General features: G+C 45.6%; 1 protein-coding gene across 2 annotated transcripts in view; it reads right to left on the reverse strand.

Moving 5' to 3' along the window:
• LOC109561606 (uncharacterized) overlaps nucleotides 1-25357 on the reverse strand; it is a 46179-nt gene that overhangs the window by 17052 nt on the left and 3770 nt on the right. The window lies entirely within an intron of this gene.

The raw sequence follows: 25357 nt of genomic DNA on the forward strand, positions 1-25357 counted from the left end.
TTCCTCTGCATCTTGACCCACGGTTACTGCACTAGATTAGAGCTGGTCTTTGCCTCCAACTAGGGTTGATCGGGGGGGCTTCCCCTGTGGATCAGGTGGTAAAGAATCTGCCTGCAATGCAGGAGACCCAAGTTCGATCCCTGGATCGGGAAGATCCCCTGGGGATGGAGGAAATGACAATCCACTCCAGCATTCTTGCCTGGAGAATCCCATGGGCAGAGGAGCCTAGTGGGCTACAATCCATGGGGTTGCAAAGAGTTGGACACGACTGAGGAACTAACACACACACACACACACACACACACACACACACACACAGGGTTATGGGGAAACCACTGGTAGGAGAAATTAGTTGGACTTGTTTCCTTTGGATTAAAAAGCAGGGTTTCATGACTGGATGTTGTCCCTGGAAGGGATGAGGGGAGGATAGATGGGTCAGGGTGTAATCAGGGTATATATGGGGTGGTTTGTAGTTCAGCATTTATGGGGTTTGTCCAGAATCTTGCCCCCAAAGAAGCTAACTGAAGAGTCAGCTGGATCTGCCATCTGTAGAGATGAGCTTGGCGTTGGGGGGTGGGGGGTGAGGAGCAGGGAGGAAAAGCAGCCCCATGTCCGATTTCCCGGGATGGCAATCTGATGCTTGTGTCTAGTTGGATGAGAAATCAGGGGCCCGGCAGGAGGGAGGTGGCTTGGGATCCTTGGGTCTGAGGCCCCCTCCCCTTTATGTAGTGACCATGATAAGCGGCTGTTGAAGGCAGCGGGTGGACCTGCCTTCCCGGGTGTGTGCAGCCGGCCTTGTTTTCACCCTGTGTTGTCAGGGCACTTTAGGGAAGATAGCGCCTGCTTTAGAAATACTGACCGATTTTTTTCAGAATGTATTTATTAAGGCCTCAGAATAAGAACCTCCCTGGTGGCTCAGATGGTAAAGAATCCGCCTGCAATGCAGGAGACCTGGGTTTGATCCCTAGGTTGGAAAGATCCCCTAGAGGAGGGCATGGCAACCCACTCCGGTATTCTTCCCTGGAAAATCCCCATAGACAGAGGAGCCTGGAGGGCTACAGTCCAGGGGGTTGCAAAGCGTCAGGCATGACTGAGCGACTACGCACAGAAAAAGGAATCTTATGCCTACAAATATTTATTTTTTAATTAAATTTTTTTTGGCTGTGCTGGGTCTGCGGTTTCTGTGCAGGCTTTTTCTCCACCTGAGGTGAGAGGAGATGACTGTGGCTGCAGTGCACAGGCTTCTCGCTGTGGTGACTTCTCTTGTTGTGGAGCACAGGCTTCAGTAGTTGGGGAGCAGGGCTCAGTCGCTCCAGCATGTGGCATCTTCCTGGGTTGGGGATTGAACCCGTGACTCCTGCACTGGCAGGCAAATTCTTTACCACTGAGCCACCTGGGAAGCTCACAAATAGGTTTTTAATTATGAATTCATAATAAATTATTACACACTGAATCCTATTGAGACAAAATTAGGCAAGAGGAGAAGGGGACCACAGAGGATGAGATGGTTGGATGATATCACTGACTCAATGGACACGAGTTTGTGCAAACTCAGGGAGATGGTGAAGGACAGGGAATCCTGGTGTGCTGCAATTGATGGAGTCACAAAGAGTCAGACATGACTGAGTGACTGAACAACAACAGCAAAGCCTTGTAAGTGTTCCCATGAAAACTTGAGTGAAGCTGGAACTTTAAATTTATGTATTTAGCCATGCCTCACTGCATGTGGGATCTTAGTTCCCCAACCAGGGATCAAACCTGTGCCCCCTGCAGTGGAAGCACAAAGTCCTAACCACTGGACTGCCAGGGAATTCTGGAAGCTGGAGTTTTTAAACTATTTATCATTCCTTATTTCCTAGTCTCTTGTCCTCAGCCCCTTTTAAGGAAAATGATATCAGCTCATTCTGGTGAATCCAGAACAACATGGACAAAGATAAATCGACTCAAAAGAGGACTTAAATGAAATCTAGCTCATGTCCACCCGCCATGGCACTTGGGTTCCTCAGACACTCACACATCCTTATCAACAGAGAAGAAACTAGAGACTTCCCTACCTGTTCATCAGTTAAGACTCCATGCTTCCACTGAAGAGGGCATGGATTCAATCCCGGCTTGGGGAACTGGTGGTTAGCAGTGGTTACCAGTGTGGAGAGGGATGGGGTAAGAGGCAACATAAGGGTAGTGGAGTAAGAAGTACTAGTATAAAATAAGCTACAAGGGTATATTAAACAGGTGGTACAGTGGTAAAGAATCCAGCTGCCAGTGCCTGAGATGCAGGGGACATGGGTTCACTCCCTGGGTCGGGAAGATCCCCTGGAGTAGGAAATGGTAACCCACTCCAGTGTTCTTGCCTGGAAAATTCCGTGGACCAAGGAGCATGGCGGGATGCAGTCTATGAGTCCCAAAGCATTGGACACGACTGAGTGACTGAACTCCCATGCATGGGAAATAAAGCCAATAATTTATAACTATAATGAAGTATAACATTTAAAAATCATGAATCACTATATTGTATACCTGTAACATATAATATTATACATCAACTGTAGTATACATATAAAAAATAAACCTGGGGGACTTCCTTGGTGGCGTAGTAGATAGGAATCTCCCTGCAAATGCAGTGGACATGGGTTTGATCCCTGGTCCTCACATGTCGGTGCAACTAAGCCCATGTGCCACAACTACCGAACCCACCCTCCAGGGCCCGTGAGCCACAGCTACTGAGCCTGCGTGCTGAAGCACCCCAGAGCCTGTGCTCAGAAACAAAGAAGCCATCGCAATGAGAAGCCCACTCACCACAACTAGAGAGTAGCCCCTGCTCACTGAAGCAATGAAGACACAGTGTAGGCAAAAAGAAACACATCAATAAAATAAAATAAAAAACAAAAAACAAAGAATTTCCTGGAGGTCCACTTGTTAGGACTCCAGGCTTCCACTGCCAGGGACCCAGGTTCAATCCCTTGACAGATCCCACAGGGTATGCAGTGTGGCTTAAGGAAAGAAAAAAAGGGTACAAAACATACAATCAAAAATCTTACTTAAATACCCACCCGCCTCCAGGGGCCAGAGGTCATGAAGATTGCTGGGGAGTCCAGCCCGGGGTTGGAGGAGATCTCGGGGTAGGCAGGGGCGTCCCAGGCCGAGGACACACTGTGGGTGGGCTGAGACCACCAGGTCACGTGGTCTTGGGCCCTGGTACCAAGCTGGACTTGGTCCTTGGTAGCTGGGTTGGCCTGTGCATTTTCTAAAAATTAATAACCCTTTGTTTTATAGTTCTAGGTTTACAGAAATACTGAGAAATGAATACAGAGTTTCCATATACCTGCCCAATTCCCTTACTCCTCCCCCCGAGTCTCCTCAGTTATTAACATCTTGCAGGAGTGTGGTGCAGCTGTGCTAAAGAATGAAGTAAGACTGATCTTCACTGGACGTGAGTTTGAGCAAACTCCGGGAGACAGTGGAGAACAGGGAAGCCCGGTGTGCTGTAGTCCAAGAGTCAGACACAACTGAGCTATTGAATAACAAGATTGATGCATTATTAGTTAAAGCCCATAATTCAGAGTGGGTCTCACTCTCAGTGTTGTGCAGTCCTATGACTTTTGGAAAATAATGATGACTATCCACCCAGGATTGTACAGAAGAGTTTCATTGCCCTAAAAATCCCCTGGGCTCCACCTGTTTCTCCCTCTGTCCAACCTCCCGGCAACTACGGAGATTTTACCATCTCTGTTGGAGAAGGAAATGGCAATCCAGTATTCTTCCCTGGGAAATGCCATGGACAGAGGAGCCTGGTACCAGAATGTCCTATGGTTGGAGTCATATGGTACACAGTGTTTTCTGACTGGCTTCTTTTACAAAGCAAATGTGCACTTAAGGTGCCTCCATGTCTTTTCACGGTTTGATAGCTCTTTTTCCTCTTTTCATTTTTCAATATGCTCTTTTGTTAATTGTCGTGAAATATACACAACATTTGGGCTTCCCGGGTGGCTCAGTGAGTAAAGAATCCATCTGCAAGTGCAGGAGATGCAGGAGACATGGGTTCGATCCCTGGGTCAAGAAGATCCCCTGGAGGAGGGTGTGGCAACCCACTCCAGAATCCTTGCCTGGAGAATCCCATGGACAGAGGAGTCTGGCGGGCTATAGTCCATAGGGTCGCAAAGAGGCGGACACGACTGAAGCAACTGAGCACGCACTCACGCATACATAACGTTGACCATTGTAATCATTTTTAAGCGTCCGGTTCAGTGGTGGTCATAGTGTAAATACAGTCACATTGTGTGTGGCCATAGTCAACTATCCATCTCCAGAACTCTTCTTACCTTGTGAAACTGAAACTCTGTCTTCATTAAAGACAAATAGCTCATTTCTTTTTTTATTTAAAAATTTTATTACGGTAAAACTTTTGTTGTTGTTCAGTCACTAAATCGTGTCTGACTCTGCGACTCCATGTACTGCAGCACACCGGGCTCCCCTGTCCTCTGCTGTCTCCCAGAGCTTGCTCAAACTCATGTCCATGGAGTCGGTGATGGTATCTAACCATCTCATCCTCTGCTGCAACCTTCTCCTTTTGCCCTCAGTCTTTCCCAGTATCAGGGTCTTTTCTAATCAGTTGGCTGTTCGCATCAGGTGGACAAAATACTGGAGCTTCAGCTTCAGCATCAGTCATTTCAAAGGATATTCAGGGTTGATTTCCTTCAGGACTGACTGGTTTCACCTTGCAGCAAAATATACATAACATAAAATCTACTGTGTTAACCATTTTTAAGTGTATAGTTCGGTGACATTAAGTACATTCACATTGTCGTGCAACCCTCCCCACCGTCCATCTCCAGAACTCTTTTCGTCTTCCCAAAGTGAAACTCTGTCCCCTTTAAACATTCCCTCCCCATCCGCCTCCCCGTCACTGGGCCCCGCTTCCCTACTTTCTGTCTCTATGAATCTAGGGACCTCCCATAAGAGAAATCCTACAGTATTTGTCCTTTCATGTCTGGCTTATTTCACCCAGTATTATGTCCTCTAGGTTAGTTCAGGCTGTAGCAAATGTCAGAAGTTTCATCATTCATTAAAAAAATGTTTTATTATTCATATATTTGGCTGTTGCGGGTCTTAGTTGTGGCATGCTGGATCTGTGATCTTAGCTGGGGCCTGTGGAGTCTTTTTAGCTGTGACATTCGAACTCTTGGTTGCTGATTTAGTTCCCCAACCAGGGATCAACCTGGGGCCCCCTGCATTGGGAGCGAGGAGTCTTGGCCTCTGGACCACCAGGGAAGTCCTAGAAATTCCTTTATTCTTAACAGCTACTGGTAAAGAAGGACTTACTTCTGTCACACTGATAATTGTTTTCTATATAACTTACAGCTCTTTTGTCTTTCATTTCCTGCATTACGTTTTCTTCTGTGTTTAATTTCTTTAGGGAAACATTTAAATGCTTCTCCTATTTCCTTTTGTGTATATTCTATGGCCATTTTGTTTGCGGTTACCATGGGGATCGCAGTCAACATCCTAAAGTTATAATACTCAAATCTGGATTCATGCCAGCTTAATGTCAATAACACACAAAACCACCTCTTTACGGCCCCATCCCGCTGTTTTTCAGTTATTGGTGTCACAGAATCGCATCTTCAAACGTTATGCATCCAAAAACATCAACCAATAAATGTTAAAATACATTAGTCTCAAGGCTTCCCTGGTGGTCCAGTGGTTAAGAATCGCCTTGCAATGTAGAGGACACGGGTTCCATCCCTGGTCCGGGAAGATCCCACATGACATGAAGCAACTAAGTCCGTGTGCCAGTACTACTGAGCTTGCAAGCTGCGAGTAGTGAAGCCCATGCACTTAGAGCCCATACTCTACAACAAGAGAAGCCATCGCAGTTAGAAGCCCTCATACCTCAACTAAGACCCAGGGCAGCCCTCATTGGCGTCCGACTCCTTGCTACTGTATCCGCCAGGCTCTTCTGTCCATGGGATTTCCCAGGCAAGAATACGGGAGTAGGTTGCCATATTCTCTAGGGGATCTTCCTGACCCAAGGATCAAACCTGCATCTCCTGCGTTGGCAGGCATATTCTTTATTACTGAGCCACCAGGGGAGTCCTAGGTCCCAATGGCCATAGGTTTTCTGCCATCAAAATGCTACATCTTTTTCAAAAAGCAAGATTCCTAATTGTCTCTACTCTTGAGACCAGAGCTTGGAGGCTGTTCTACTCCAGCATGTGGTCACTGGAAGATACTTTCACCTGTAGGATTTCAGGCCATTCTTCTGTGAAGCTCTGCTTTGAAATGCCAGCTTGCAAAACAGTTGAGACCTATTAAGAAACCTTCTGCTCTTAAAACATAGTAAACTTGATCTACAGAGACGGAGATTGTATCAGTGGAGATTTAAACTGTGCAGGTACCTTTTTCCCTCGCAGGTCTGCCTTGGTCCCTGTGCAACCACGTTCCTGGGGAGATGAAGGTGATGCTGGTAGAGTACAACGTTACCATGGAGATGACTGGGCCTGATCCTATGAGCTGTGTTCTTGGAGCAATGCAAGTGACATTGGTAAGGTATAATGTTACCATGGAGACAGCTGGGCAGCAATCATTCTAGCTATTACCCTGGCAAAAAGAGTGTGAAGAAATTAATACGCCAGCAGCTCTAAGGACACGTGACTGCTACAAATTCTGTGCGAACCACTGTGAAGATGCAGTCTGCAAAATCACCAGAGAGGCTCTCAGGAAAACCTTCCAGTTCACCCTCTGTTGAAGGTTTGTTACAGATCCACAGCCTGATAAAGCAGAGATGTTTGTGCCCTTTGTCTTAAAGCACAAACACAAAAGAAGAAAGAAAAAGAACAAAAAGTCCACCTCAGAAGTTCACACTGGGGACTTCCCTAGTGGTCCACTGATGAAGAGTCCACCTGACAATGCAGGGGACACAGGTCTGCATCCGGGTCTGGGAAGATCCTGCATACTGTGGGCCGCAACTGCTGGAGCTCACTTGCCTAGAGCCTGTGCTCTGCAACAAGAGAAGCCACTGCAGCTGGAAGCTTGCACACCGTAATTAGAGAGTAGCCCCTGCTCACCACAACTAGAGAAAGCCGGCACACAGCAACGAAGACCCACAGCAGCCAATTTGCAGCCAATCAATCAATCAATAAATAATTTAAAGAGAAAGTTTATATTCACTCCACAAGTCAACTTGAAGAAAAATCAGAGCAGCTGGGGATTAGTCTCTATGTGCTTTTACGCCCAGATTTTTGAGCAAAATTTTAGTTATATTTCAGTGGGCTCACTGTTTCATCTACTGATTTTTCTCAAAGTAAATTTTATATCATTAGCATATATGGCAGCTAGTATCACTTGCTCTAATTAGAAGATAAGAGTAGAGACAGTTGTGATGACAACCGCTATGGAAATCGGCATGGCAGTCCTTTGAACAGTTAAAAGTAGATCTCCCATATGATCCGGCAATTCCACTTTAGGGCATGCACCCAAAAGAACGGACAGCAGGGTCTCCCATACACCTGTGTTCATAGTAGCATCATTCACAATGTGAAGGCTCTCTTCTGGGTTGTGGGTGGCCTGCTTCTCATTCAATCCTCACATGGTGTAAAGAAGATGGGGGGGCTCCACTGTCATTGTTCAGTGGCCCTGTGTTCTTCAGGGCTCCACTGTTGCTCAGTTGTATCTGACTCTTTGTAACCCCATGGACTACAGCACGCCAGGCTTCCCTGTCCTTCACCATCTCCTGGAGTTTGCTCACACGCTCGTCCATTGAGTCGGTGATGCCATCAAACCATCTCATCCTCTGCCACCCCCTTCTCCTCCTGCCTTCAATCTTTCCCAGCATCAGGGTCTTTTCCAATGAGTCGGCTCCTCTCATCAGGTCGCCAAAGTACTGGAGCTTCAGCTTCAGCATCAGTCTTTCTAATGGATATTCAGGGTCAATTTCCTTTGTATATATATTTTTTCTTTTTTTCAATTTCCTTTAGGATTGAGTGGTTTGATCTCCTTGCAGTCCAAGGGATTCTAAAGAGTCTTCTCCAGCACCACAGTTTGACAGCATCAATTCTTTGGGGTCTCTTTTACAAGGGCACTAATTCCGTTCATGGGGGATCCACCCTCCTGGCTTAACCACTTCCCAAAGGCCCCGCCTCCTAATACCAGCATCTTGGGTGTCAGCATCTTAACATATGAATTTGGGGGGATGCATTCTGTCCATTGCAGTGGTTCATCATCTTCAGAGGAAGAGACTTCACTGGACAGCAGCTATGTTAGCAGCCAGCTGATTCATGCTGAGGACCCAAGCTGTCATCAGAGGCACATTCACAGCCTGATCCTTGACAATATGCGAAGTGCCTCAATACTGGAAGATCTTTTTTAAAAAAATATTCTCCACTGTGCATCCAATAAAATCTCTGGCACTGGGAGGCAGCAAAGAGTTCCAGTCCTGCTCTCATGGAATTTATCATTTCCTTTAAACATTTTTTGTTTATTTGGCTGAGCCATTGTGAATAACGCTGCTTAGAATGTGGGTGTGCACATGCTGCGCAGCAGCTAAGCCCCTGCACCACAACTACCGAGCCTGTGGTCTAGAGCCTGGGAGCCACAGCTACTGAGGCCCATGTGCCCTAGAGCCCGTGCTCCATGACAAAAGACGCCACGGCAATGAGAGGCCCGAGCCCTGCAACTGGAGAGTAGCTTCTGCTCTCCGCAACTAGAAAAACATCCGAGGAAGAACGAAGACCCAGGACAGCCATAAATAATATCTACAAATAAATTCAAAAAATATTAAAAAAAAAAAATTGAGGCTTCCCCAGTGGTCCAGTGGGTAAGGCTCTGCACTTCCACTGCAGGGGGCTTGGGTTCACTCCCCGGCTTGGGAACTAAGGTCCCACATGTTGTGACTCCTGAGCCTACAGGCTCCAGAGCCCACACGCCACAACTAGGGAGTCCTGTGCCACAACAAAAGATCCCACGTGATGCAACTAAGGCCCAAAGCAGTCGAGTAAGATAAATAAATGAATAAATATTTTAAAAAACACAAAAAAACAAAAATACGGACTTCCCTGGTGGTCCAGGGGCTAAGACTCTATGCTTCCACTGCAGTGGGTGTGGGTTCAACCTCTGTTCAGGGAACTAAGATTCCCATGATGCAGCCGAAAAAAATTAAAAAAAAAAAAAAAAAAAAGACTAGCAGACTTTCACACACACAGGCTGGGCCCAGTGCACCTGGACACACAGGTTCAGCTGTTAGGGAGGCCGGATGGCAGCTGCAAAACTACTTCTGAAACACAATCCCCTGGAAGCTCAAAATCTTATTTATGTAGAAGCCAGCTGTGCTCACGCACTGGCTCTGTCTCTCCAGTCCCCACTGACCCCACTCTTTGCCTCAAGGCCAGCTCCTTCTTCGGGCGTCACCTGCAGCATCTTTCTAGTCGAGGACACTTTCCCAGTTTCCAGCTCCTTGCTATACACCCTGCCTTCAGAGCACGTGCTGCAGAGGGGAGGTTGCAGAGGGGTTTGTTCATTCAGCTTTCTCACGCCACGTTCCCAGCCTGACACACAGACATCAGGTTCCTACCTGGTCGGTCTTCTATCCTGGGGAGATATCTGCTCAACTCCAGCCACCATACTAATTAAAAAAAAAGTTCTAGACTTTTTATTTTCAACTTCAGAAAAACATTGCATTATTACTAGTGTTTCAAAAAATTCAACATGCATTTATTTTATTATTGTTTTTTCCTTTTTTAATCTTTCCTTTTTAATTTTTATATTATTTTCTTGTCATTCTTTTTTATTATTTTTAAACTTTTCTTTAACAATTCTTCTTTTTAGTTTATTATTGTTTTTTAATTGTTTTTTGACCATTTGGCTGTGCAGCATGGCATGTGGGATCTTAGTTCTCTGACCAGGGACCAAACCTGTGCCCGTGCAGTGGAAGTGCGCTGGATCACCAGGGAAGTTCCCTCAACATGAATTTAGATTTATTCACAATTATATAAAATCCTAAAAGGTGATGCTGTTCAAGTGCTGCACTCAGAATGCCAACAAATTTGGAAAACTCAGCAGTGGCCACAGGACTGGAAAAGGTCAGTTTTCATTTCAATCTCAAAGAAGGACAATGCAAAAGAATGTTCAGATTACCCTAAAATTGTGCTTATTTCACATGCTAGCAAGACAATGATCAAAATTCTTCAAATTAGGCTTCAGTAGTACTTGAACTGAGAATTTCCAGATGTATAAACTGGGTTTAGAAAAAGCAGAAGAACCAGAGATCAAATTGCCTACATTCCTTGGATCATAGAGAAAACAAGGGAATTCCAGAAAAACATCTACTTTTGCTTTATTGACTATTCAAAAGCCTTTGTCAGTGTGGCTCACAACGAACTGTGGAAAATTCTTAGACATGGGAACACCAAACCGCCTTACCTGCCTCCTGAGAAATCTGTATGCAGGTCAAGAAGCAACAGTTAAAACAAGATATGGAACGACAGACTGGTTCAAAATTGGGAAAGGAGTACGACAAGGCTGTATATTGTCACCCTGCTTATTTAACTTATATGCAGAGTACATCATGTGAAATGTTGGGCTAGATGAATCACGAGTTGGAACCAAGATTGCTTGGAGAAATATCAACAACCTCAGATATACAAATTATACCACTCTAATGGCAGAAAGTAAAGAGGAATTAAAAAGCTTCTTGATGAAAGTGAAAGAGGGGGGTGAAAAAGTTGGCTTGAAATTCAACCTTAAAAAAAAACTAAGATTATGGCATCCAGTCCCATCACTTCATGGCAAGTAGAAGGAGAAAAAGTGGAAGCAGTGACAAATTTTATTTCCCCGGGCTCCCAAATCACTGTGGATAGTGAGTGCAGCCGTGAAATTAAAAGATACTTGCTTCTTGGAAGGAAAGCTATGACATACCTAGAAAGCATATTGAAAAACAGAGATATCACTTTGCCAACAAAGGTCTGTGTGGTCAAAGCTATGGTTTTTTCAGCAGTCATGTGTGGATGTGAGAGTTGGACCATAAAGAAGCTGAGTGCCAAAGAACTGATGCTTTCGAACTATGGTGTTGGAGAAGACTCTTGAGAGTCTCTTGGACTGCAAGGAGATCAAACCAGTCCATCCTAAAGCAAGTTAACCCTGAAAATTCATTGGAAAGATTGATGCTGAAGCTGAAGTTCCAATACTTTGGCCACCTGATGGGAAGAATCGACTCATTGGAAAAGATCCTGATGCTGGGAAAGATTAAAGGCAAAATGAGAAGGGGGCTGGCAGAGGATGAGATGGTTGGATAGCATCACTGACTCAATGGACATGAATTTGAACAAACTCCAGGAGATAGTGAAGGACAGGGAAGCCTGGCATGCTGAGTCCATGGGGCTGCAAAGAATCAGACATGACTTAGCGACTGAATAACATTAACAATTGTACATTTGTTTTCTATACCCATGAGTCTGTTTCTTTTATGTAAACAAGTTCATCTGTATCATTTTTTAAGATTCCACAATAAGTGATATCAGATATTTGTCTTTCTTTGTCTTAGTTCACTTAATATGATAATATCCAGGACCATCTATGTTGCTGCAAATGGTATTATTTCATTTTTTTAGTGACTGAGTAGTATTCCTTTGTATATATATACCACATTTATTTATTCATCTTTTAATGGACATTTAGGTTGCTTCCATGTCTTGGCTATTGTGAACAGCGCTGCTATGAACAATGAGGTGCAGTTATCTTTTTGAATTAGAGTTTGCTCTGGATATATGCCCAGGATTGCAGGATTACATAGGAACTCTATTTTTAATTTTTTTAAGGACCATCCATACTGTTCTCCATAGTGGCTGTAACCAACCTACATTCCCACCATTCCTCCCACCAGGAGGGTTTACTTTTCTCCGCATCCACGCCAGTGTTTATTATTTGTAGACTTTTTGACGATGGCCATTCTGACACATGTGAGGTAATATCTCATTATAGTTTTGATTTGCATTCCTCTAAATAATTAGTGATATTGAACATCTTTCCATGTGCCTGGTGGCCATCCGTCTGTCTTCTTGGGAGAAACATCCATTTAGATCGTCTGCCCACGTTTTGATTGAGCTGCTTTTTTGATGTAGAGCTGCAGGAACTATTCGTTTCTTTTGGAAATTAATCCCTTGCTAGTAGCGTCATTTGCAAATATTTTCCCCCCTGCTGTAGACTGTCTTTTCATTTTGTTTATGGTTTCCTTTGCTGTGCAAAAGCTTTTAAGTTTAACTAGGTCCCATTTGTTCATTTTTGTTTTTATTTCCATTCATCTAGGAGATGGATCCAAAAAAGTATTGCTGACATTTATGTCAGAGTGTTCTGCCTAGGTTTTCCTCTAGGAGTTTTATACTATCTGGCCTTACATTCAGGTCTTTAATTCATTGCAAGTTTATTTTTGCATATGATGTTAGACAGAACACACTTGATAGTTTATGCTAACTCAGTGACTCATGGTGGACTCCTGGATTGTTTATGCTAACTTGATGACTCAGGGTGGGTGCTGTTCGAGCCAGAAAGACCAAACACGTAATTAGATAGTTAGGCCTGGAGTCACAGGATATTAGCCTGACTTCCAAGGAGGGTAGGTGGGGACGGGGGCAGGAGACTGAGCCACTTGGGCAATGATCCGATCATGTAAGGATTCAATCAGTGATTCCTACCTAATGAAACCCCCGAAAAACTCTGAACACTGAAACCTGAGTGTGCCTTCTAGGTTGGCAATAATCTCTGTGAATATTGCGGATGGGTGTGTCTGGAGGATAAATGAATCCCTGAGGACATCAGAAACTTCTCGATGTTAATTCTCCAGTGTCATTGCCATTGTCAATGCTGGAGAAATATTTGCCATATTTTTCTATATGACCTATATGTTTTTTATTGTTGTTTATCTTAATTTCTTCATTACTGTCTTCTTTGGTGTTTGATGGATTTTTTTCCTGGTGGGCCATTTTCATTCCATATTCCCTTCAGTCTGTTGCTCACCCTTTCTGCCATCTCTTGCCCGAAAAGTCTTTTAAAAAAATATTATTTATTTATTTGGCTACACTGGGTCTTAGTTGTGGCACACACAATCTTTGTTGCAGCATGCAGGATCTTTTTTTTTTTAATATAAAGTATTTTTAATTATTAACACTTATTTATTTGGCTGTCAGGTCTTAGCTGCAGTGCACAGACTCTGCAGTTGTGGCCCGTGGGTTTAGTTGCTCCGTGGCATGTGGAATCATAATTCCCTAGGGATTGAATCTGTCCCCTCTGCAGTGGAAGCGGGGAGTCTTGGGATTGAACTCAAGTCCCCTGCATTGCAAGGTGGATTCTTAACCACTGAACTGCCAGGGAAGTCCCGAGATGCAGGATCTTTAGCTGTGGCACGGGAACTCCTGAGGCATGTGGGATCTAGTTCCCTGGCCAGGGATTGAACTTGGGCCCCCTCCGTTGGGAGCTCAGAAGTCTTAGCTACTGAACTACCAGGGAAGTCCCTCGATGTCTTTATAACTTTTGACAGATGCCACCGGGAAATTGCCCCAGCCCTGGCACTGCTTTGACGGGGGTGAAACAGAAGCACGCCTCTGTACTAGTCCTTGGGGGGAGCGGGACTGAGGGCAGGTCAAATGCACAACCACGTGTTTTGAGAACAAGATCCACATTGCTCCCCACTCCCCACCTGGGGGCAGCATCAGACCCACAGGTTAAGGTCTCTGGTCAATGAGAGCGCATCCCAGTCCCTTTGATACCAGTTGCCACTTCAGGTTGTCCTCTGTGCTTCTGACCGACTGGCTGTAAATCAGAGGTACCCATGACACCTCCTTGGGTTCAATTATTTTGCTAGAGCAGCTCACAGAACTCAGAGGAACATGTTACTTCCTAGATTACTGGTTTGCTACAAAGGTTATGAAAGGATCTGAATCAACAGCTGGATGAACAGATGGACAAGGCGAGGTCCTGAACACAGGAGCTTCTGAGTTGGGGATTTGGCAATCTGGAAGCTCTCGGAAACCCCATCCTTTTGGGTTTTTATGGAGGTTTCATCACATATGCAGGATGGAAGAAATCATTGGTAGATGGTGATGGATTCAAACTCCAGCACCTCTCCCTTCCCTGGAGGTTGGTGGCGGGGTTAGGAACCAAAAGTTCCATCTTTCTCATCACAGGCTTGCTTCCCTGGACAACCAGCTCCCATGCTCGGGTGCTTTCCAAAAGTCCTCATCAACATAAACTCAGGTGTGTAGAAAGGCACTGGTTACCACTGTCAAGACATCTTTATTGCTTTTACCGCCTAGGAAGTGCCGAGAGTTTTAGGAGCTCTGTGCCAGCAATGGGGATGAAGCAAATATATTGCTGTTAGTATTAGTCACAATATCACGGAACACAATTTGAATGTAGAACTGATGAGCAATACCAGAGGAACAGGATGTGAGGGTGAGAGAAAGTGAGGTGGTGAGCAAGACACTGAGACGTTTGGTTTGAACACCTGGAGGGGCGAAGCTGCTGTGGATGGACAAACAAGGCTGTTATTACTGTGTTTCAATTTAATTTTGCACTTTTTTTTTTTTTTTTGCCACATTGTGTGGCTTGTGGGATCCCTGTGCCTGGACCAGGGATTGAACCTGGGCTCTCGGCAGTGAAAGTGTGAAGTTCTAACCACTGGACCGCCAGAGAAATCCCTATTACTGTTTTTTAAATGTAAAGTACTACCTTAAAAATAATTAAAAATCGTTCATATTTTGGTCTTTCTTCTCATTCAGGAAACACCTCTCAAATTCTAAAGCAAAGGGTCCTATCCATGGCTCGTGCAAAACCCATGGACTAGCCCACCAGCCTCCTCTGGCCAAGGGATTCTCCAGGCAAGGATACAGGCAGGGTTGCCAGTTCCTCCTCCGGGGCATCTTCTGGACCCAGGGATTGAACATGTATGTCCTCCATTGGCAGCGAGATTCTCTACCACTGAGCCACCTGGGAAGCCCATTGGTAGCTCAGATGAATTAATTTATTTAAGGTTTGCTAAGCACCTACTACACACCAGCAACTATTAAGATTACAGACACATGGGAAAAGTCAATGAACAATTCAAAGGCCCTTGCTCTCATGGAGCTCAGATGATAGTGGGAGGGGTGGGGGAGCACATAGGACAGAGGAGACGACCGTTGGTGTAGTTAATATACTATTTAAAAATTTATTTATTAAAAAATTATTTATCTGTTTGGCTGCACTGGATCTTTGCTGCAGCATGTGGGATATAGTTTCCCTACACGGGATTGAACCCAGTCCCCCTGCATCGGGAGTGTGGAGTCTCAGTCACTGTACCACCAGGGAAGTCCCTAAATATACTACTGACACAGTGAATAAGGAAATCAGAGAGCGTGTTGGAAAGTGGTGAGTGCTATTGAGAAGTGGGGCTGAGAGCGCTAAGTGCTGACAGAGGGGCTGAAATACCCAAAAGGGTGATCGGAGATGCTGAGACTCGAGTAAGTCTAAAGGAACTGAGGGAGGGACTTCCCTGGCAGTCCAGTGGTTAAGCTGCCCTGCTTCCACTCACTGCAGGGGGTGAAGGTTCAGTCCCTGGGGACCTAAGATCCATCGTGCAGCACACAGCAGCTAAAAAAGAAAAAAAAAATCATTAAAGGAACTGAGGGAAGAGCAAGGATTTCTGGAGAGAGATTGTTCCAGGCAGACAGACAGCAGGTGCAAAGACCCTGTGGCAAGACCATGCCCAGCAGGCTGGAGGGGTGGCGAGGAGGCCGGTGAGCCTACAGAGCATGGGCGGTGGGGACTGGTGGAGTGGAGGGCACAGGGCCTTGTGGGCCACAGTCAGGACTTCAGCTGAGGTCAGTGTAGCAACTGAGGCTAATCCTTCTAGCCTAAGTAGATCCCAGAGGCTCTGATTGCAAGAAATGCTGTCTTTTTTTTTTTTAATGGAGGATAATTTTGCTTTACAATGTTGTGTTGGCTTCTGCCATACAGCAACATGAATCAGCCGTAAGTATACATATATCCCCTTCCTCCTGAATCTTCCCCCTACCCCATTCCACTTCTCTAGGTTGCCACAGAGCACCCAGTTGAGCTCCCTGTGCCCACAGAGCAACTTCTCACTAGATATCTGTTTCACACACGGTAATGTGTTTGTTTCAACACTACTCTCTTAATTCGTCCCCGCCTCTCCTTCTCCTGCAGTGCCCGTAAGTCTGTTCTCTATGTCTGCATCTCTATTCCTGCCTTGCAAATTGGTTCATCAATGCCATTTAAGAAATGCTGTTTTTACCTTGCCCTAGTTGTGGTGCTGGAGAAGACTCTTGAGAGTCCCTTGAATAGCAAGGAGATCAAACCAGTCAGCCTTAAAGGAAATCAGTCTTGAATATTCATTGGAAAGACTGATGCTGGAGCTGAAGCTCCAATACTTTGGCCACCTGATGAGAAGAACCGACTCATTGGAAAAGACCCTGATGCTGGGAAAGATTGTGGGCAGGAACAGAAGGGGGCAACAGAGGGTGAGATGGTTGGATGGCAAATAATGCGATTTGCAGCAATACAGATGGACCTAGAGTTTGTCCCACTGAGTGAAGGAAGGCAGACAGGAGAAGTCTCTATGGCATGCCTTATACATGGAGTCTACAAAGAAATGACACAAATGAACTTATTTACAGAAAGAGACTCACAGACTTAAGGGAATGAACTTATAGTTGCAGGGGCAGGGCAAAGAATGGGGGGAAGGGATAATTAGGGAGTCTGGGATGGACATGTACACAGTGCTCTATTCAAAATGGATAACCAATAGGAACCTACTGTATAGCACATGGGACTCTGCTCTGTGCTCTGTGGTAGCCTGGGTGGGAACGGAGTCTGGGGGAGAATGGATGCATGTATATGTATGGCTGAGTCCCTTTGCTGAAACCAGACCTGAAACTATCACAGCATTGTTGATCGGCTATACTTCAATACAAAATAAAAAGTTGAAAAAAAAAAGACCTAGTGAGAAGTCCCAGGGAGAAAATCCAGAGGAACCCAAGATAGTGAAGCCCTTCCCAAGCATGGCTGACACCCCACCCTGCAATGCCTTTCCTAGGGGCCCCCTGCTGACAGCTGCTGATGCACAGGTCATGTTGGAAGGGGCCCAGCTTGGGCAGAGCAGAGATGGGCTTTGTTTCTCCAGTTCAGTGTTGGACAACCTGTTCTACCACAGGCTGGAGGATGCCACACCCCTGCATAATTTGCACTGCAGAATGAGGTCAGTGGAAGAAAGGGAGAAGATGGCGTGGGAAAGGCAAAGAGGAGGCAGATGGAGGGGGGCCAGGTGAGAGGGCCACCTGGTTCTGTCACAGCTAGGCCGGCTTTATAATGTCTCTGCCTTTTAATATGCTGTCAAGGTTGGTCATAGCTTTTCTTCCAAGGAGCAAGTGTATGTGTATGTCCTGGTGTTCACCTGTTTCTAGTCTGTTTTGGTGATTGATGGCTAATGTTATGTGTTAATTTGACTGGACTGTGGTGCCCAGTCATGTGGTCAAACGCTATCCTGGATGTTCCTGTGAGGGTGTTTTTGGATGAGATTCACATTTAAATCAATAGACTCTGAGCAAAGCAGATTGCCCTTCATAATGCAGGTGGGTCTTGCATAATCAGTTGAAGGTATGACTAGAACAAAAGACTAACTCTCCCAAGCAAAAGGGGATTCTGTTGGCAGATTGCCTTGGGGGTGGAACTGCAGCATCAGCTCTTTCTGGGTCTCCAGACTGACGACCCATCTTGTAGATGCTGGAATTGCCAGTTTCCTTAATAATCTGGGCTTCCCTGGTGGCTCAGTGGTCAAGAATCTGCCTGTCATTGCAGGAGAGGTGGGTTTCCATCCTGGGTCAGGAAGATCCCCCGGAGGAAGAAATGGAAACCCATTCCAATCTCTCCTTCCTGGGAAATCCCATGGACAGAGGAGACTGGTGGGTTACAGTCCATGGGGTTGCAAAAGAGTCAGACACGACTGAGCGTGCATGCTCCTCCTCCTTGATCACCGATCACCTTAGTCTGCTCAGGCTGCCGTACCAACATACCATAATCTAGGTGGCCTCAAAAACAGAAAAACCTTTATTTTCACAGTTCTAGATGCTGAGACCGGAGAAGGCAATGGCACCCCACTCCAGTACTCTGGAAAATCCCATGCATGGAGGAGCCTGGAAGGTTGCAGTTCATGGGGTCGCTGAGGGTCGGATATGACTGAGCAACTTCACTTTCACTTTTCACTTTCATGCATTGGAGAAGGAAATGGCAACCCACTCCAGTGTTCTTGCCTGGAGAATCCCAGGGACGGGGGAGCCTGGTGGGTTGCCGTCTATGGGGTCGCACAGAGTCGGACACGACTGAAGTGACTCAGCAGCAGCAGATGCTGAGACATCCCAAGATCAAGGTGCCAGCAAATTCAGTTTCTAGAGAGGGCTCCCCTCCTGGCTTGTAGATGGCCACCTTCTTGCTGTATGCTCACATGGCAGACTTAGAGATGGAGATGGAGGGAGAGGGGAGAGACAGAGAATAAGATTGTTCCCTTGTGTCTTCTCTTGTGTGTGTGCATGTCCAGCTGCTAAGTTGTGTCCAACTCATTGCGACTCCGTGGACTGTAGCCCACCAGGCTCCTCTGTCCATGGAATTCTCCAGGCAAGAATACTGGAATGGGTTGCTATTTGCTTCTCCAGGGGAATCTTCCTGATCCAGGAATTGAACCTCTGTCTCTTGCATCTTCTGAACTGGCAGGTAGATTCTTTACCACTGAGCCACCTGAGACAGACAGAAAGAATAAGACTGTTGTCTGGTGTCTGCTCTTATAAGCACACTAATCTTATCATATCAGAGCCCCACCCTCATAACCTCATTTAACCTTAATCATCTCCTTCTAGGCCCTCCTCCAAATATAGTCACAGTAGGAGTAACAGCTTCAACATGTGAATTTTGGGGGACACAATTCAGTCCACATCAAATCTCTTTCCATCCATGTACACATCCTATTGGCTCTGTTTCTCTGGGAAACCTCGACTACAGAGGTGAGATGAGATCTTCTAAATAAACCAACCCAAGCTCTCTCAGTCACAGACCACTGAGCCCAGGTGATGCTGGCCACTAGGGTTCCCCTTCTCTCTCTGGCTCTGTGTGCCACCTGCAGGCAGCTGACTCCTGCCCCATCGCTAGCCTGCATTTTCTTTTGCTCCCATCACTGGCAGCAGTGGTTAAGGGCATGGCTACCAGAGTCCATCTACCTGGCTGTGACCAGGCCAGCCTGTAAGGACAGCGTTGACCCTGGGTAGATTATTAACCTTTTCTCTGCCTCAGTTCCCACTATAATGTGGGGGCAATGGTAGGAGATGCAGCGAGGGTCATGTACATATATGGATATGCATGTATAGGTTTTAGATGAACAGACTTTAGTTTTCAAAGATTTATTTGGCTGTGTCAGGTCTTAGCTACGTCATGTGGGATCCTTCACTGTGGTGCACTGACTCTCAAGTTGTGGCGTGCGGGCTCAGTAGTTGGGGCGCACACACCAGGGATCAAACTCACATCCCCTGCACTGCAAGGGGGATTCTCAACCACTGGACCACCAGGGAAGTCCCCAGACTTTATTTTTTAGAGCAGTTTTAGGTTGACAAAAAATTGAGCAAATGGTATACAGTTCCCATATAGCGCCTCTCCCCATCAACCATCTATCCCATAGTTTCCAGGTTCCCTTATTAACATCTTGCATTAATGTGAGATACTTGCTACAACTGAAATTGGTTACAACTGAATCAATATGGATACATTACTACTGGCTGAAGTCCATGGTTCACATTAGGGTTCACACGTATTATTGCATATTCCATTTTTAAAAAATAGGCTTTAATTTTTAGGGCAGTTTTAGGTTCACAGCTAAACTAAGCAGAAAGTACAGAAAGAACAGTACAAGTTCCTTAGAGCCCCTGCCCCCCTCACATGCACAGCCGCCCCCACTGTCAACAGCCCCCACCAGAGTGGTACATTCGCTGCAACTGCTATACCTGCCTTGACACATCACCATCACCCACAGTTTGTATTAGGGAAAACCCTGTGTTGCACATTTTAGGGGTTTGGGCAAATGACATGTATCCATCACTGACTGTATCATATAGCATGGTCTCACTACCTCTCTTTCACCCCCAACCCCAGGGGGAGGGTCTCCTTTTATGTTCTCCAGTTTTGCCTCTTCCAGAATTGCCAGAGAATTAGAATCACATGGTATATAGCCATTACAGACTGGCTTCTTTCACTCAGAAATACGCAATTAAGGTTCCTCCATGTCTTTTCCCCCCTATTTTTTTGGCCATGCTGCGAGGCATGCAGAATCTTAGTTCCCAGACCAGGGATCGAAACCATGCCCCCTGCAGTGGAAGTACGGTTGTGGGAATTGGGCTGCCTGGTCTGATCTTGTTTCTCTGTAGTGCTAACATTCCATTGTCTGGATTTATCACGGTTTGTTTATCCATTCATTTATCGAGGGGCATCTTGGCTGCCTTCAAATTTTGGCAATTGTGAATAAAGCAGCTAGAAACACTTGTGTGCAGGTTTCTGTGTGGACCTAAGTTTTTAATACATTTGGGTAAATACCTTGGAGCAGAATTGTGAGATGATAAGAGGATATTTAGTTTTTCCTTTTATTATTTTGTCTTTGGTTGTGCTGGGTCTTAGTTGCTGCATGGGCTTTTTCTAGTTGCAGCAGGTGGGGCCTATTCTCTAATTGTGGTGTGTGGGCCTTTCATTGCGGCGGCTTCTGTTGAGGAGCACGGGCTCTAGGGTTTGCAGGCTTCAGAAGTTGTGGCACTCAGGCTTAGTTGCTCTGCAGCATGTAGAATCTTCCCAGACCAGGGATCGATCCCGTGTACCCTGCATTGGCAAGAGGATTCATAACCACTTGTGCTCCAGGCAAGTCCAAGGATATGTTTGGTTTTGTAGGAAATTGCCATATGGTCTTCCAATGTGGTGGTACCAACTTGCATTTCCACTACATTTAAATTTACAGATTCCCGGCTTAGAATAGCAGCTGGCACCCAGGAAATACTATGCAAGTGTTAGCTGTTGTTGCTCATATTAATTTCTGGTCCCTCAACGGCAGCTTGGCTTGCTAAGCTCATCCTTTCAACACCTTTGAAAAAGGATTCCCTCTTGTGTCTCTATTTTTCCCAGCAGAGGAAGGGTGTCTAACCTGTCTGGGGTGGGGATGGAAGCTAAATCTAAGCCAAGTCTTCCTGTAAGATGCCAGGGAGGGAGGCAGAGAGATGGCATTCAAGCTGGGGTTGTTCAGTCACTGAGTTGTGTCTGACCCTTTGTGACCCCATGGACTGCAGCACACCAGGCTTCCCTGTCCTTCACCATCTCCCGGAGTTTGCTCAAACTCATGTTCATTGAGTTGATGATGTCACCCAACCATCTCATCCTCTGTCACCCCCTTCTCCTCCTGCCCTTAGAGACTAGAACAGGACAAAAGGGGACCTGCATTAGGTGTGCAAGGCTGCATTCCCAAGCAGGTAGAGGAAGATCTGCAGTGGGGAGTGGGGTGGGCAGGAGAGGACAGAGCCTTGTGGGCCTGCTACTTCACAAAGCCTATTTCTGAGCCATTCAGGGTTTATTTAAAGTAAGCAGGTGCGGACTTCCCTGGTGGTCCAGTGGTTAAGAATCCACCTTCCAATGCAGGGGACATGCTTACAATGCCAGTTTTCAGGCCCTGCACCAGGTCCGCTGACCAGATGCTCTGTGGGTGGGGACCCCCTGCCTGATCAAGAAGATCCTGATAGACACACTAGTAGTGTGTTCTCTAGTACACGTTTACATCTAGAGTTTAAAAATATGGTCACGTGGAATTAATCACGTGGCTACACTAGTCGTAAATCACTCACCAGACTCACCCTTGCCTTTCCCATTGGTAGGCAGGTGGGTAAGTTTCTGAGTCTGTGGATACTTGCCACTGAAATGATTGCTCCCTCACCTGTTCACAGACGGTACCGATGCCAAGGCTCACCTGGGGCACTTTCTTTTTTTGGCTGCACTGAAAGACTTGCAAAATCTTAGTTCCCTGACTAGGGATTGAACTCGTGCCCTCAGCAGTGAAAGCGTGGCGTCCTAACCACTGGACCACTAGGGAATGTTCATTCCTTGGGCACTTTTTAATTTATTTATCTTTGACTGGGCGAGGGCTTTGTTGCTGCGTGCGGGTTTTCTCTAGTTGTGGTGCACGGGCTTCTCATTGCAGTGGCTTCTCTTGTGGCTCATGGGCTCTAGAGTGCACAGGCTTAGTTGTCCTGAGGCATGTGGGATCGTCCCAGACCAGGGATTGAATCTGTGTGCCCTGCACTGGCAGGCAGATGCTTAACCACTGGACCACCAGGGAAGCCCCCTGGACATGTTCTATGAAAAAAATTTCTAGAGCTCCACCAGATAGGGTCTCAGAACTTAAGAAAATTTTCCAGGCTTGTGTTTTGAACTAATCTCCCCTTGGCGATTCCCCACACAGGTTAATGTTTCTTTGTCTGTTTCTTTAGAACAGAAACCTCCATGGGGGCAGAGGAGTTGCACAGTACCTGAAAATAAATTAAGCAATGGATTTAATCACTTTTATTGAACTGTCTCCTAAACAAAAATCACTTACATTGAACTCCTTCCCAGCTGGCCCAGTGGTGAAGAAACTGCCTGCCGATGCAGGAGATGCAAGAGACTTGGGTTCAATATCTGGGTCGGGAAGATGTTCTAGAGAAGGAAATGGCAACCCAGTCCAGTATTTTTGCCTGAAAGATTCCACGGACAGAGGAGCATGGGGAGCTACAGTCCATAGGGTCACAAAGAGTCAGATACGACTGAGCATGCATGCACATACAAACACCTCCACCAAGACTGTAGCTGCCAGAAGGCAAGACCGCTTTCCTTTTGTTTTTTAAAATTTATTTGGCTGCGCCAGGTCTTAGTTGCAGCATGTGGGATCTAGTTCTCTGACCAGGGATTGAACCTGGGCCTCCTGCATTGGGAGCTCAGAGTCCTAACCACTGGACCACCAGGGAAGTCCCCTCCTTCAAATTTTCTTCCAGCAACTAAGGTATGATTACGGCAGAGAAGGGACCCAAAATATTACAAGATGTATCTTCTTCAACTTGCTCATCTGTTCATTTGCCCAGATTTGCAGAAGTACCAGAAGTCAGACGAAGGTAAATAAGTGGATGTGATACACAGTTCGTGGCATTAAGCTGAGGGCAGAGAGTTCTGCAGACTGCTAAATATTGTGCATTGTTTCTCCAGATGTTGACAGAGGGTGATGCCATTAGAGTCAGGCTGTCCCCTCTTACTGACTGCATTGGGAAGGAGGGGAAGCGGCAATTACTGAGTGCACTGACCAGATCTCACAGCGGATCCTGTTGACTCTGCAGGGTAAATACTCAGGAAGGCCACAGAGGGTGTAATTACACACACACTCACACAAGAGCAGGAGATACCAAACAACCCAAACAAATATGGCAGGCCATGAGGTCTTTTTTTTCCTTTACATTTTTCAAGCAACAACAAAATAATTTCTTTTGCTCAGTTCACTGCATAACAATTTCTACCCAATCCATTACACAAGAATCTTTTTAAAAATTAATTTTTATTGGATTATAGTTGATTTACAATGTTGTGTTAGTTTCAAGTATATAATGAAGTTTCAATTATACATATACATAGATCCACTCTTTTTTAATTCTTTTCCCATATAGGTCATTATAGAGTAGTATAGAATTCCCTGTGCTATACAGTAGTCTCTTATTAGTTACCTATCTTATAGTACTGGGGATATGTCAATTCCAATCTCCTAATTTATCCTTTCCCTCCCCTTTAACGCTTGGTAATCATAAGTGTGTTTTCTACATCTGTGACTATGTATGGATGGAGCCTGTTTTCCTCGTAAATGTTATCCTAAGCTTCTCCCTTCCTCCTCTGGATAGAAGGTTCAACACATCTGAGAAAATGCAAGTGATCTGCAGCTTTGCTTCATTTGTCATTTAGTCCCTAAGTCGCTTCAGTCATGTCTGATTCTTTGTGACCCCATGGACAGTAGCCCACCAGGCTCCTCTGTCCATGGAATTCTCCAGGCATGAATACTGAAGTGGGTTTCCATTTCCTTCTCCAGAGGATCTTCCTGACCAACCCAGGGATCAAACCTGCGTCTCCTGCATTAGGGGCAGATTCTTTACCGCTGAGCCAGCAGGGAAGCCCCCTAAATAAGACATACCTATAAAACACTTATAAAACTATGAAAAATGTGGGTAGTTTCCACCTGTAGTTGCAGAAAGTGACATAGTTTGCCGCAAGTGTAACACAATATTCTTGATCATCTGCTGAGCTGATTTAAAACGGGCTTCCAGCTGAAAGAAATCTATTGCCCTGGGTTTGTAATTTGGAAGGATGGCTTCTTGTTTTCTGCACAGCACATCTCATTGCTTGATTTGGGGAAACAGTTTTCTTGTGATGCCCATTTTTCAGGGCAATAGGTCATGTTTGAGGAATAAATATATATTTGGTTAATAAATTAGCAGTTTTATGCCTAAGTAAGATCTGAAGAGGTACTCAAAAAAGTATTTCCTAAAGGAAATCAACCCTGGATAGTCACTGGAAGGACTGATGCTGAAGCTGAAGTTTCAATACTTTGGCCATCTGATGCAAACAGCTGACTCATTGGAAAAGACCTTGATGCTGGGAAAGATTGAGGGCAGGAAAAGAAGGGGGCGACAGAGGATGAGATGGTTAGATAGCATCATCAACTCGACATGAATCTTAGCAAACTCTGGGAGATAGTCAAGGATAGGGAAGCCTGGTGTGTTGCAGCCCATGATGTTGCAGAGTCAGACACGACTGAGCAATGAATAACAGCAGCATCCACTTTACTGTGGCAACTGAAGAGTATGCATTTCACATTGTCACCCACTGGATGTGGGTGAGCATGTTATTTCAAGACCTTGATTTGAGTCAAAAGAGATTAGTCCATTTTCTCTGTAATGGTTCATCTTGTGTATCTGTTTGGCTGGGTCATGACACCCAGCCATTTGGTTAAACACCAGTTCCTATGTTGCTGTGGAGACTTTTATCAAAATGGGATTCATGTTTAAATCGGAGTCACGATGTTGAGTCAAACCGTGGACTCTCCATCGTGTGGATGGGCCTCATCCAATCATATATAAGGCAAAAACTGAGGATTCCCAGAGAGGAAGGTCTCAAGACTGTGGCACAGAAATCTTGCCCGAGTTTCTAGCCTGCTGCCCTGTGGGATTCAAGCTCAAACACTGCAGCATCCTCTCTTCCCTGAATTCCCAGCCTCTGGCCTGCCCTACAGATCAAA

This window comes from Bos indicus, chromosome 7, assembly GCF_029378745.1.
Source record: "Bos indicus isolate NIAB-ARS_2022 breed Sahiwal x Tharparkar chromosome 7, NIAB-ARS_B.indTharparkar_mat_pri_1.0, whole genome shotgun sequence".
In the NCBI taxonomy this organism is placed as follows: domain Eukaryota; kingdom Metazoa; phylum Chordata; class Mammalia; order Artiodactyla; family Bovidae; genus Bos; species Bos indicus.